The sequence below is a fragment of the Amblyomma mixtum genome, chromosome 9 (genome assembly GCF_055824585.1).
Source record: "Amblyomma mixtum isolate Tamu chromosome 9, ASM5582458v1, whole genome shotgun sequence".
NCBI classification, from domain to species: Eukaryota; Metazoa; Arthropoda; class Arachnida; order Ixodida; family Ixodidae; genus Amblyomma; species Amblyomma mixtum.
The window spans coordinates 25,925,099-25,940,577 of NC_143020.1; the positions used below are offsets into that span (position 1 = coordinate 25,925,099).

Consider the following 15,479-nt stretch of genomic DNA (forward strand, 5'->3'; position numbering starts at 1 on the left):
TAATCCAACCAACCAGTTCTATTCTGCGATGTCTTCGGTATGCCTTCCAATGATGTTTTCATTGTAATCTTTTGGTTAACAATTTTTATAATGTAAAGCTTTCGTCGATTTTATGACAATCTCTCATCCATTAAGATCACGTGCTGTTGTACTGTTTTAGCAACGCATTTCATGCACTGGACTGACTGTAGTACGAAGATCAGACTGTATTATTATATAATCTTGTTTTCATAATTCTACACTAGGGTTGTGCTAGAAGACAAATCACCCGACATTCAAGGAAATCTGAGCAGTGAAAGCCAGTCCCGGAAAGGAAAAATTGCGCACACGAATTTCCTCTTTCTATCTTACAAAAGGCGTATAAATTTACTGCTTTCACTTTGCGGGGAGGCAAATACAGCCTTGTATTCCTAGATAGGCCAAATAGCAATAAACCATGCGATGTGAGCATTGTTTGGCATCAAAGGTTTTGCCGATTCACAAGGGGTCCTCTATTCCTGCGACGGGACCACTGTTGCCCACTGCCGCATCATCAAGAAGTATTTCTTATGTGTTGCTGCCAGTGTAAATTTTTCTCATTGGATACATCCACATATCGGCATTATTTTCTTATTTTATAACGAATAAGTAATATACTTGGTAGGTCTCTTCTCGCCATAAGGGTCATATAATAAAACTACTTTATGTTAGTTAATAAGGTACTTTTGGAAAAATCACTTCTATGCTTGATGTTTTTAAACACGGACAATTTGCCTGGGTTGCAATATGTGGATGAAGTCATGAAGTTGTTCCACAAAGCACTTTTTTTCCCTTGAATAAGGTTTGAAGTTTGAAATTTATTTTGACAACGATACAGTTGTCAAGGAAGTTGACAAAAAGCCAACAGCATGCCTGACTAGGCGTCAACCTCCTGCAACGCGTGACACATCGTACAGAGCATGGCAAGAAGGAAAGTGCGAATACAAAGAGTACAGTGTAGCATACATATTTGCTACATAAAGGACGTACAGTTCATCTTACCGTAAACATAAGAATTGCAGACAAAACTTATAAATAGAAGCACTTGGGACATTACAAGATGTTTCATTTAGAGACAATGAATATTTGTAAAGACTCTTTTTGAATATACCTACAGACTTGCTTTCATTTATAATATATATAATTATAGGATGGTGATTTAAGAGATCCTCAGTTTGGTTGGTTAGTTTCTGTGAACCATAGTTCATGCCCATTATTTCTTTTTGGTATATCCTTTGGCGGAAGGCATAATTGTGCTGCCTGGAGAGATATCGCTGAGTGAAAGTATGCGGATCGAATTTTAAATCGGCGTAGATAAGCATAGCTAACTTTTTTCATTACGTTATTCACTGTTAGTATTTTATGTTTCCTGAATAGATGTGCAGTGTGACTCTTGAGTCGATTATTTTCAATAAGGCGTACAATTCTTTTTTGGAGAGTAAGCAAACTAACCATACCGGTCTGCATATTGGTTCCCCAAATGATTAAGCAGTAATAAAGACGCGAAGGACGAGAGTAATATAATTGCATCTTTAACCAGCTGGGTAATAAATCTCGAAATTTGCATGCGATTCTAATAGATTATTTTTTTATTCAAGTTACTCTCAGGCTCCTTTACATGGGAGCATTGTGTGAGTGGGGCAGTACACAGAAGTTAGAGAATAGCGCAAAAAACAGCGACTGAAGAGAAACGTTACACAATAGGTAGCAAGAGGCACTAAGTAGAATACAATTAATGTAATACAATACACAATAATCAGATAAGTTTGAAAATGTGGCAACATGGAAATGGAACACGATTTGACCGATAATCTCTCTTTACAGAAAGATCTACACCATATAACAAACTGGCGTTCCATGTGGCAAATGCCGGTTAACACAGATAAGTGCAAATTAATGACTTTCAGCCGTCAACTTTCAATCTCTTCTTTCACCTACTCGCTCTGCAGTAATCGTGTGACAACAGCACCCTCATATAAATATCTCGGCATTCACCTAAATCAAAACCTTTCCTGGTCGACACACATTAATAAAATTACAGCTAAGGCTTCACGAACCCTTGGATACTAAACCGTAATCTTCATGGTGCACCATCTGACACCCGAAACCAAGCCTACCAGACGTTTGTCCGCCCACAACTAGAATTTGCATCACCCATCTGGTGACCTCACCAAGCGTATCTAACACGTAATCTCGAATCTATACAGAACCATGCTACGCGATTCATCGCTCGCGATTATAAACGGCATTCCAGCGTCACTAAGATCAAGTTATCGCTATCACTTGAGTCCTTAGAATCACGTCGTACAGTAGCACTTCTTTGCTTGTTTCAAAAAATGGTTTCCAGTCTTCACAGTCACACATTAGCTTTGTCACGGCCATGTCGCACATCTCATCGCCTCAATAATTATAGCAGCTTTACGCGTATTTTTGGTCATACAAAAACATTAAACATATCTGCTCTCCCACATGCCATAATCCATTGGAACAGCCTTCCTGACGATGCTACTAATACCAGAAATCCCGCTACGTTTTGTGATAAGATAACCTCAATCCTCGCCTAGTGTCTCAATTCTATGTGTTCTTGCGAAAAATCTCTTTTATAGCTGTTTAGTATGAAGTAACTTGTGCACTTTTTATCCTCAATGTCAAATCGATATTTTGAATCGGATTTTTTGTACATGGGGTAACCAGTTCAGATTTTCCTGAAACCCAATACCGGGGGAACTATGCGTAGAGATTCGCTCTATGATGCTTTCGTGAAGCCTAATATACGGCCAGTGGCGTATGAGTTTGTTCCGCGGATGAAAAATAATATATTTGGTCTTTTTCGTGTTCAATTCCATCTTGTTTTTTTTTTTTTTTGGAGCCGTAAAGAACGATTCATAAGCCAGCTATTTGTTTCCCTTTCCAGTGTGAACAGGTCTGTACCAGAAAAAAAATATATTTGTGTGATCTGCGTATAGAATAATGCATGGTGTGCCTGGTATATTGACTATATCGTTGATGTACACTAAAAAGAGTAGTGGGCGAAGAATCGAACCCTGGGGAACGCCGAACTTTATGCCTCCTATTTTGGATTTAACATGGCTTATATTTTTATATTATGACCGGTTAGTTAGCTAACTTTTTAAAAGTTCAATCCAGATGCCTCTAATGCCAACATTGCACAAGTTATCTAATAGTATATCGTTTTTAATAGTGTCGAACGCTTTTCTAAAGTCATGAAATACAGCATACTGTGTATAGTTTTTGTTCAAAATTATCGATTATTTTATGTTTAACTTTTAACAATGCTTTTTCTGAAGACTTGTGCTTTTGGAGACCACACTATTGCTCAGCTATAATTTTATTCTCATTACAGAAGCTTAGCTGTCTGGTGTTTATAACTTGTTCGAAGATTTTAGAAAAAATCGGTAAGACTGAAATCGGTCTGTAATTGTTTAGATCATTCGGATCTCATTTTTTGCAAATTGCAGAAACCCTTGTAATCTTTAACTAATCCGGAAAAGCCCCTGTAGACAAGATTAGATTGCGTATATGGGTAAGAGGTTTGCAAACTATATTGGCAACTGCCTTAACAGGTGATGCTTTTATCTCGTCATCGCCGCATGCGCTATGGTTCTTTAAGTGCTGGATTTCAGCACACATTTCTGAATCTGTTGTGGCAGAAAGGAATATGTAATTCTGGATGCTTTTAGCGGCATAGAAATTGAAGTATGAATTGCTTATAACAGATATACTCGATCCTCCACAATTTAAAAAATAGTGATTTAGTTTAGAGGCGAGGTTGGTTCGTGTGTATGACAAACCTTCTATTGTGAGCTCAGAAGCTGTAGTTTTTGCACTTCTAGACGATATATGTCATTAAATACTTGCCATACCTTTTTATAATCAGGAACATGTTTAACAGATATTTGCTCATAGTAGATTACGCGAGCACGTTCAAGATCAGCGCCGAGCTGATTTCTAAATTTCTTGAATTTTTGCAAATGTTCAAGGTTCCTAGTTTTTATGAACAGTTCGAAAAGTTTATATCGATGCCTGGTACTTTTCAGGAGCGCATTATCAATCCACGGTTTTCTAGATTTCGTGCCTTTTCTCTGCTCCGTGCCAGGGAACGCTTGGGCATACAGTTGTGTGAATTTGCGTATAAACACAACATAAGCGCGCTCACTTCAACGCCCCTTCGGGTCACGGCACTGTCTTCGTGGCACAACGCTCAACCGTCATGTACTTCCAGATTAGTTACAATGGTGCTCAGTGTTATCGGGACGACGACGTTTGTCTTGTAGCGGTGTCGTGCCCCCCCCCCCCCCCCCCATTGTTTCAAGCGCTTCCGTGCTGTACTTGGGTACCGTCGGCGTCTCTTGCTACTTGGCGGCGATATTGAAGCTAACCCCGGACCTATGACCAAAGCTCAGGAAGACAAGCTTGACCATCTGGCGGAGGTAGTTACGCGTATGGACGCTGGTCATGCAAACATCCTCGAATCTGTTAACAAAGTTCTGAGTATTCATATTACGCTTAAATCCGAGATGGAAGCCTGAAGCAAGCGTGTCCAGGAGCTTGAGTCAACGGTCGAATCGTCGTCATATGTCCCTGCCGCTAGGAATGTTGATCAAGGAATTTGTAAAATACAGGACTAAATTGAGGACCTTGAAAACCGCTCTCGTAGGTCAAACGCACTTTTATTTGGAATCGAGGATTCTGGTAAATTCTGATGAGTGAAAACTGAGAAGCCTCGGAACGTCTCGTTAGCGACTTTTGTACCGAGACGCTTGGTGTCACTGCTTCTACCATCGCTAGAGCCCATCGGCTGGGTCGCTTTTCGACTGACAAATGTCGTCCTATAATTGCTAAATTTTATAACGACAAGAATGTTAACGACAAGAATGTAGAGGCAGTCATAAGTATGGGCTTCATGCTAAAAGGCAAAAAGTTCAGCATTTCGCGGGGCTATTCCGAGGCCGTCCGTGTCAAACGTTGCAAGCTACTGCAGTTTTGTAAAACGGTTAAAAAGAAGGCAACCGTATGCGTCTGGTTTTTAACAAGGTTGTTATCAATGATGACATGTATGAATGGGACACTGATGCTAATCATGCTGTGTGCGTCTCACTATGCAGTGCGGAATGACATTGCTCACGTAGTCAATCGCTCGGCAGCTCACTACATTCTTCAAGCCAACGTCCACCTGCACGTGTGAACACTGTGGGCTTTCTGTGCACTAACATCCGAAGTGTTTTGCCGAAGAGCGTTGCGCTGTCATCACTCATTGATTCATGCTCTGGATCACTGGTAGCTCTTACCGAAACGGGGCTTAATGATACCGTTCATGAGTTTAGTACAGGGGTCATTCTTTAATTTTTTTAGGTGCGATAGGAACTCTCGTAGTGGAGGCGGCGTGCTTCTCGCTATCAGAAAAGAATTTATTGTCGTTCCAGTCACTGTTACTTCATTTCTCGAGTGCGTTTTAGTCTCAGTGCGGTGCGGGGCAACTAACATTATAGTTGGTGTTTTTTATCGTCCCCCTGACCTAGTGGCTCGCTTTTCGCAAGAATTTCCTCGAATTCTGAGTGAGGTGTGTACGCGTTTTCCCAACAGTAATTGATCATCTTCGGCGACTTTAACTTTCCAACCATTAACTGGAACTTATTGGCCGTCCTTCCCAGTAACACTGCAGCTCATGCTTTTTTTCACTCCTGTCTTGATTTTTCCTTAACGCAGCTCGTTCATCTGCCTACGCGATCCTCTACTAGTACTGCTAACATTTTGCATCTTGTGTTGTAAACCGATCCCGACATCTGCTCCGACTTCAATCCCCTGGATGGGCTTTCTGACCATGCCATTATAACTGGCAATCTATCTTGCTCTTTCAACAAAAAGAACCTAAGAACAAAACAATTCCGATGCTACAATAAAGGCGACTATGTGACTATTAATAACAAACTACGTCTTTTTTCTCTGGAGTTTCTGGATGATTTCTTATCTCGCTCTGTTGAAGAAAATTGAACACTTTTCAAAGATACCCTCACTGACCTTATCAATAACTTCATCCCTGTAGTTACAATCAAAGAGAATAAATGTGCACATTGGTTCAACCAACAGCTTCGTCGACTAAATAATAAAAAGAAGCGACTTTACAGGCAAGCAGATAAGAACCATCTTTCAAGGGCGTGGAAAAAATATAAGGAATGCGACAAGCTTTACCAAAGGTCTCTCAAGTCAACCAGGCGCCACTTTTTCTTTAAGGACTTATCATCTATGTTATCAAATAACCCTCGCCGATTCTGGAAAGTGATAAACCCAATTAACAATCCAGATATAATTCTTACTGATAATGATGGGATTCAAGTTCCCGAAGCCCACTGTGTTCAGCTATTTAACAACGCGTTCTCTTCCGTATTCACTAATGAAGACTCCTCGTCAGCGCCTTGCTTAATCAATTTTCCTAACTTATCAATGTCCGAAATATTAGTTAGTCAAACTGGTATCTTATGCCTACTAAATAATCTTAATATTTCTACCAGTTCTGACCAACGTGGCTTCAATCATAAAACACTTAAAAGCGCATCGCACTCCATTTGTTCAATAATAACTGCCCTGTTCTCTCAATCATTGCCTTCTGGTCTCATGCTTCATGACTGGCGTGTTGCCAAAGTCATACCGATCTTCAAAACCGGTGATCGTTCTTCTACGCTTAATTATCGCCCTATCTCACTAACGAATACTTTCTGCAAACTTCTGGAACACATCCTTCATAGTCAAATGTTTAAGTACCTGTAAAACAACAACATAATTTTCAAATACCAGCACGGTTTTCGCAAGGGCTTCTCTTGTGACACACAACTCGCCGGATTCGTTCATTATTTGCATTCATCCATTGATGCTGGCGGACAAATTGATGCCGTTTTTCTCGATTTTTTAAAAGCTTTCGATCGTGTTCCTCATCATAGGCTTATACTCAAACTAACTCAGCTCAATATTCACCCTACTGTTGTTACTTGGATTGCGGACTTCCTCAGCGCTAGACTTCAGTTCACCTCCATTAGTGACTACAACTCCACTCACTCTAAAGTAACTTCTGGGGTACCACAGGGAAGCGTCCTTGGCCCACTCCTTCTCTTTAATATATATCAATGATTTACCCAACTCTGTGTCTTCTCGAATTAGGCTCTTTGCCGATGAATGCGTAATATTCCGAAATATTTCTTCTATCACTGACCAACAATGTTTGCAAACTGACCTTGATGCAGTAACCGCATGGTGCACGGCTTGGCTTATGCGACTTAATACTTCCAAAACTAAGTTTTTGTCTTTCACTCGCAGCGCTCGCATTCCCACAACTTATTTTCTAAATAACAACTCTGTCGAGCTTGCTACTACCTACAAGTACCTTGGAGTTCATCTGCAATCAGACTTAACATGGCATAACCACATGAATATAACTTTAGCATCTGGCAACCGCTCACTCGGCCTACTAACGCACAACCTCAGACAGGCTCCCCCCCACCTGAAGAAACTTGCGTTCCTCACACTCATTTGTCCAAAGATTGACTATGCATCAGCCATCTGGGATCCTGAACAAGCCTATCTCATAGCAAACAATTTATCCTTGCAGAACCGTGCTGCGCGTTTTATTTTTTTCAGACTACTCACATACTACCAGTGTCACTGCCCTAAAAAATCATGCCGAATTAGAAGACTCGTCTTTCCGCCACAAATTATCACGACAAGCACTTTTCCATAAACTGTATCATCATCCATCGCTCCACCACAATTTTTATCCTATCACCATCAGCCTTCTTTCCACGGCTCGACCATCCGCACAAAGTTAAGCGCATCGCGTGTTTCGCGCATTTGCGAAGTCATTCAAACCACGCACTATCATAGAGTGGAACGATCTACCAGCACACACAGCCACTAAATCTAACGCCTCTACATTTCTCGATCTCATCCGCAGCGACGTTGGAATTTGAAATGTGCTGTTGATTGAAATGCATGTGATTGCGTCTGACTCTCTTTATGGGCAATACGTACACGCTGTGTACGTTCATTTCTGTTATGCCTTATTGCTTTCGTAAACCTATTATTATATTGCTTTCTATTAGCCTGTTTCTTTATCCTCTGGTGCTTAATTATTTTCCCATTGTTATATTTAGCCTATTTATTGTTCATTTGCTTGTTAATAATGTTCTTGTTACATGTGACCCCCCCCTATGTAATACCCTCGAATGAGGGCCTTTAGGTCTATGTTGAATAAATAAATAAATAAATATGCAGTGTCAGAGTAATTTGTTTCCAACACCCTATTCCAATCAGCTGCAGCAAATAGTTCATGAAAAATGGCTATTTTATTTGTATCGATTTTCGTATACTTGATGACAGCGGTAGCAGATGATGTATTTCGCGATTTGTGGGGTGTGAAAAAAATAAAGATAGGTAGATGGTAACATATAAAAGATATTAAAACACCGGCTCGTAAATTTTTGACATGGTAGTTTGTGAAACACGTCAATTAAGAACTCACATGTATTTGTTATTGTAGTAGGCGAAAGTATCACATTTTCATAGCCAAATGATACAAAGAGGTCAAAACGTTGAGGGCAATGCTGAAGGCAATGGGCAGAAGAGGTCAAAGGTGAAGGTAATGGGCAGATTTCAGCAATAAAAAACGCTGGGTACAGGTGACCGTCCTATGAGCGCTTTTGTACTTACCAAGTGGTGTTACTGGTTAAGTTTCTGAAGGTGAACACCGAAAGAGCGCTTTTGACAGTTTCGTTAAGCTCGGTTTCTTGAAAGCTCAAGCAAGTGAAATTTTGTCCCTAAGAACCACTGTCGTTCGTCGTTGTATGTTGATAGTACGAGCCAATACTGGGTGGAGTGACTTTTGTTCAAGGCCTGAAATGGAATTGCAGCAATTGTAATTCAAGCAAGCCAAAGGAATCCTCTCAAAGGGAGCTAGATTCCTTCGCTTAAGCATCCTTTCAGCTGTAGTATTCAGCACAGCACTCTATTAATCCTTATAGCCCAAGTACTATTAGCTGAATAAGGTTAAGTGGAGAGATATGAGAGAGGCCTTTGTGCTGCAGTGGGCGCAGTCAGGCGGATGAGGAGTATAATTTGCTGTCCATGTATCTAGTTTAATAAAAGATATATATTTTACAGCGAGCGAGAAAAGCACAAGAAATAAAATATGCTTTTTTAGGCCAGAAATTGTCTATGTAAAATATATGTTCACTAGTTACAGTCAGGGGTAACCACATCAAGGCACAAGAGTAGTACGAAAAGAAGTGGGTCATAAAAAATCGACGGAATCTGCAGCAGCACGCCCGAGACTAAAATTTAGGTACGTATTTTTATTCCAGTGACTGGGCTCGCATGCACCAATATATACTGCATTACTCAATACAGGTACCTCGTGAAATGTCGAGTAACAAAGGATAACGCCTTTACTTGTAGACACATTCATGAAAACAGAAAAAAACTACGCCAAAAAATTGCCACTCCTTCAAAGACTGTACCATCTCGCAGTGTTTAGAGCCAGGTGAATGCCTAGTAAGTTTTCATTTAAGGAACGAAAGGTGAACCCTTGAACTTCACGGACTTAAGCAAGATGAGGATGAAAATTTGCTGTCAAAAGTGAACAAGCTAGCCGAGTCACTTGGTATCGATTCACTCGAAGAAACTGACCTCGATGGAATTCACAGGCTCCCCTCGAAAAAGGCAAACCCTCCAGTTTTAATGCGTTTCGTGAGCCGCAAGACAAAGGAGCAAAGGCTATCCAAATCTCAAGAACTCAGAACGCCACAATCTGACCTCCGGTTCTATGAAAACCTGACAGCCAAAAACAAGCAACTTCTCTGGCTTGCTCGCGTGAAGGCAAAGGAATTTGACTACAAGTTCACATGGGCACGAAATGGGAAAATTTTCTCAAGAAAAAGGGAAGGCGACCGTGTAGTATGCATTGCTTCTGAGAGCGATCTGGAGAAGATTTGATAGTTTTCCATTTATCGTCTCAAGCTCTCAGCCTGATTTTTCTTTGTTAAGTATCACTATGGCTTACATTGACATTGTTTTTTTCAATAAACAAATGGCATGCTTGAAGAAACCTGAAAAAAAAAATATTTCTCAGTTCTTCATTTAAACGTCCGAAGCCTATGTCATAAACAGGATGAACTGGTCACATTGCTGAACGAACTGTCGATAAAATTTGATGTCCTAGTATTCTCGGAAACATGGTTGAAAAGTGAACTTGATGCTTTTAATCTTGAATCTTAACCAGCGTTTCTCGAACAAGGGGTGACAGGAGAGGAGGCGGACTCACTGTATACCTAAAAAATAGAAAGTCCTACTACACACTGTCCGAAATTTGTGAAAACAATGAGGATGTTGAGGTACTGGAAGTGTCTTATAATAACATTATTGTCATAGCAATTTATCGACCACCGTCGGGCTCTGAACACGTTTTGTAATTACCTTGAAAAAAATACTGGACTTTCTTACAATTATTAGCATGAATGCAGGGATTGTAGGTGATATCAACATAAACCTTCTCTGCAAACAACCAGCTACTAAACACCTCCTTGACCTGTTGCTTAGCCACGGCTTTGATAACAATGTTGAATCTCCAACTAGGGTGACTGATTTTTCTGAGACACTCATTGACGTGTGTCTGTGCAACTTTGGCGGTGCTGGTGTAACTTCAGGTGTCCTGATTGTTGGTCTCAGTGATCACATGCCCATTTATAGCCTCATTCCACACCACACTGTATACAAAGTTAAAAAACATCAAGAAAGCACTTATCGGAGGATTAATGACGAAAGTAAAGCCAATTTCAGGAGTCTAGCCATGAACGCGGATTGGAGTGCCGTCCTATCTGAAAGTGATCCAGGCTTTGCGAATGGAACATTTCAGACAATTGTTGAGTCGCTTTATAATGAGGCCTTTCCGCGGCGGCCAGCAACGAAACATAAAAAGTTCAGGAAACCATGGATCTTAAAAGAACTTTACGACCGCATACTACATAAAAATCGCTTATTCTCAACTTTTAACGAAACAAAAAACGCAGAGATTTTTCGAAATTTCAAGAAAATCAGGAACAAGCTAGGGGCCGACATAAAAAAGGCTAGACAACAACACTATCTAAACAAGTTCTCGAATACTACATCTCCAAAGCAGAGTTGGGCTCTCATAAACGATATCCTCGAGAAAAAACCCAACAGTGTCCTCTCTTCACTAAACATTAATGGGATAGAATACACGGGGATTGACTTGGCAAATAAATTTAACGAGCATTTCCTTACAGCTGGTGTAATGGAAAATGTAGATCCTCTCCGTAAAGAGCCTACAAGTTACATAAAAAAGACATGCACAAATTCAATTTTCCTGGAACCATGTACTGAAAATGAAACTGTAGACATAATTAACTCACTCCGAAACAATAGTGCTCCGGGAATAGATGACATCCTGACACGGCCAATCAAATTTGTTGCAGATATTTTAGCTGCCCCACTAGCACATATCTGTAACATCATGCTTAACACTGGTAGGTTCCCAGACTTGATGAAAGTGGCTCGTGTAGCTGTAATTCACAAGAGCGGTGATTCCAACAACCTCAAAAACTACAGACCGATTTCCGTTCTCTCAACTTTTCCGAAGGTTGCTCAACATGTAGTAAATAATCGCCTGTATAATTATCTGGCACGACACAAAATTATTGCAAAAGAGCAATATGGTTTCCAAAAAAATAAAACAACAGAATCTGCTTTGCTTAATAATAAGGAACAGCTAATTGACAATATAGAAAGAAGACTAGTAAAAATGGGAATTTTTCTTGATTTAAACAAAGCTTTCAACTCGGTAAAACATGATATCCTTCTCCAAAAGCTGGAACGGTACGGGGTAAGAGGTCTTGCTCTTGAGCTTCTCACCAGTTATTTAAAAAATTGTTTTCAAATAACCCAAATAAACGCAGTATCATCAACACTAGGGGAAATTGTAGTTGGTGTACCACAGGGTTCTATTTTAGGACCGATAGTGTTCCTTCTGTATATTAACGATATAGTGAACATACCTCAGACTAAGAATATTATTATTTACGCAGATGATACTAATGTGTTCTTTTCAGGAAATAATATGGCTATCTTAGAAAAAGAAGCAAACGTATGGCTACAAGAACTTTCTTCATGGCTCGAATCTAACCAATTGAAACTAAATGTTGAAAAGACTAAATATGTCGTATTTAGAGCTAAAAACAAGATCATTACTGAAAGTTTTCAACTGAAATTTCAAAATTCAACTCTACTTCGTGAAAATTCAATAAAATTTTAGGAGTAATTTTCGAGCAGCACTTATTGTGGAATGACCATTCAGATTATTCACGCAGTAAAGTATCGCGGTCAGTGGGCATAATAAACAGTCTATGAATGCTTATATCTGTCAGATGCAAACTACAGCTATACTACTCTTTAGTTCACTCCTATATACATTACGGCCTACTTGTATGGGGAACAATAACACTTACTAATATAGCAAAATTATTTGCGCTGCAAAAAAGGGCTATCCGAGCTGTATTCAACCTTACACTCAGCCAAGACACAGGGGAGGTTTTTAGAAAACACAAGTTACTTAATATACAAACAATGTATGACAAAAAACTGGCTATATACATAAAGAATCAAATAAAATACAGTAAAGAAACGTTTCAGAACACATATCTGCACATGCCTGGACTATACAGGGTGTTTCACCTAAGACTTTCTGCAATTTTTAAAAATAAGCTACTTGAATTAGATGCGCGCTTTTTATGGAATAGCATTGTCAGTGGTGTAGTACATCATAATGCAGCTAAGACGTGCTAACTAGCAGGCTTGTTAACCAATATTTAATAGTCAACTTTTAAACTATTACCGTCGGGCTCCTTAATTATTGAGTGGCATGTAGCCCACCGTAAGTAATGTCCATATCCATTTTTAGAATTTCGAGAACGCGATTATCCTCGGCGCTGTAGCCCAACAAATTTCGGCTATTTCGACGAGTTAGGCTCACTGGAGAGGTTGCTTTGCCTGCAAGCTTCTCAAACCGCATGTATTTTGGCGCGATGTAGGCGAAATTTGTTGGGCCACAGCGCCGAGGATAATCGCGTTCTCGAAATTCTAAAAACGGATATGGACATTACTTTCGGTGGGCTGCATGCCTCTCAATAATTAAGGAGTCCAACAGTAATATTTTAAAAGTTAACTATTAAATATTGGTTAACAAGCCTGCTAGTTAGCACGTCTTAGCTGCATTATGATGTACTACACCACTGACAATGGTATGCCAGAAAAAGCGCGCATCTAATTCAAATAGCTTATTTTTAAAAATTGCAGAAAGTCTTAGGTGAAACACCCTGTATAACTTCCGAACAGCTAATTTCCATGTTTCAAAGTCCCGTACAAATTATGGCCACCAAATGTTGACATTTATGATACCGCGAGTTCTAAATGCTTACGCCCCGCTACTTTCTATGGCAATGGATAAACGAAGTGACCAAAGCTTTAAAAGAGCCGTGCATGATATGCTACTTTCGTGACAGTGCTGTATAAGTAAACACCGTTGTATCTTTTTTGGTATCAAATCTGTATATTACTGCCAATTTATATTTTAACCTGCGTTTTTTTTTTCTGTTCGAAGTCGGTTGCTGTCAAATGCTCTGAATGTTAGTTTTAATTTGTTGTTTCTTTTTGTATACGACGGCAGGCCTTAGTCAGGTGTTGTTTAACGCCTATTGCCTACTCGTCCTTGGTTTACATATGCGTTGTAAACCAAAAATAAACCAATAAAGAAAGCACCAGATAATTTCCTCTTGTTAAAGTACTTCAATATGGCTGCTTACAATACAGTCACAGGATTTCGTAATACTCAGGTGCCTTCTTGCAGTCATTTTTGTCTAATTTATGGGTCTACCTTTCTTATGGTGAGAATGAAATAATAATGGCTCTATGCGCTACTTGCTGCCGTCGCTAAGAACCTAAATTATTGGGGGACTCAAAAAAGAAATAAAAATGACATTGCCTCGCGCACCCCACCTTAGGCACAACTGGCTGGCCCTAAGAAGAGTTTCGAAATACGCCGGATCGAATATGTAGTCAAGGAAAACGTCTGGTGAAATTTTAAAAATCAAGAACATGCGAAAATCTCTAGCCATATTCGCCGTGACTGAAATTCAGAAAAATACCTTCCAAGCATCCTGGTAACTGCCAAACCTCATTTCATTTGCCCTGTCAGGAGGTACAACCTTCTCAGTGGCATCACCAGTCGTTCCAGTAGAGAAAGCTGAACCTAGAAGAACAAGGAACAAAGCAAGCTTCATTATCAAATTCGCATACACTGTTAGAGCTACTACTTCTCTTTGATACCGCTCTCGGCTAGAGCCAATAAATACCCCTGACGTTGCTAGAAAAACCGCAAGACATCATCACAGAAGCTTCACTGATCCAGAGAATGACCTATTGTTCGCACAAAAAACAAGGTTTGTGCGTATAAAGGCATCTAAATTTTTTTAACACAGTTCCTTTACACTTATAGTTATCATTTTTTTCAATGAATTTGATCTAATATTTGATTACTATGGATTTCGTTTGACACGCAAATTGTTGCAAAAGAGTACAGACTCAGAAAAAGGGTTTAACATAAATGCAGTGAAGCGAAGAGAGCTCCGGACAATAAACTGACAGATCTAACGTAAGAAACAAGAAGACAGGTGAGTCGATCGGGGAACAAAGTCTGGTTAATGACACCCTAGCCTAAATTGGCATGGGCGGGGTATTAATTGCGAAGGCTGATAACAGGTGGTTGTTAAAGGTAACGTACTCGATTCGAAGAGTATGCACACGTAGCAGAGTGCCACAGACGGTTAGGTGAGCGTCTAAGATAAGAAATTTCACGGGGATAAGCTAGCTGTAGCTGCCAGAGTTCCGGATGTATTGTGCATACACGGCAGAAAACTTTGTCCTGCAAGGCTGTACTGAGTCTGCTGGTTTCACATTTCTCGCATACATTTTTGGCATGCCTCAGAGTGGCTTATTGAAACATCCTTTATTTCACTTAAAACACCTTCGTCAGTGACCACATGACAAAGGTATTTTGCAGAATTACCGCCTCGCCCAGTCAAATGCGTGCTGGCATGATTTAGACTGGGAGAGACGAAAAACAAGACAAGATCAAGCTAACGACGGAGAAACACCCGACGAGCGAGCTCGCGCAGGTGTGGGCCTGGCACGACGAACTTTATGGAGCCGCAGGCATGTTATTCAAAATCGGTGAGGTCACCAAATATCAATCGTGTACATGCCGACCGTGTTCATGTAGATCAATATCGCCTTCGTTCCTATTCATGGTGGGCTGCTAGATGCCTGCTTGGAGAAAGCAAGAACTGCCCTAAGGTGTCCCTATTTGCGACTCCCGAAAATTGGTG

General features: G+C 40.2%; 1 pseudogene across 1 annotated transcript in view; it reads right to left on the reverse strand.

Annotated features, from left to right (window-relative positions):
- LOC149328554 (male-specific histamine-binding salivary protein-like) overlaps positions 1-14,375 on the reverse strand; it is a 25,470-nt pseudogene extending 11,095 nt beyond the window's left edge. Inside the window, exons 1-2 of the transcript XR_016285858.1 lie at positions 14,241-14,375; positions 8,737-8,919 (exon numbers count right to left, since the gene is read on the reverse strand). The product of XR_016285858.1 is annotated as a male-specific histamine-binding salivary protein-like (transcript). The remainder of the gene's footprint in view (positions 1-8,736; positions 8,920-14,240) is intronic.
- Positions 14,376-15,479: the final 1,104 nt, after the last annotated feature.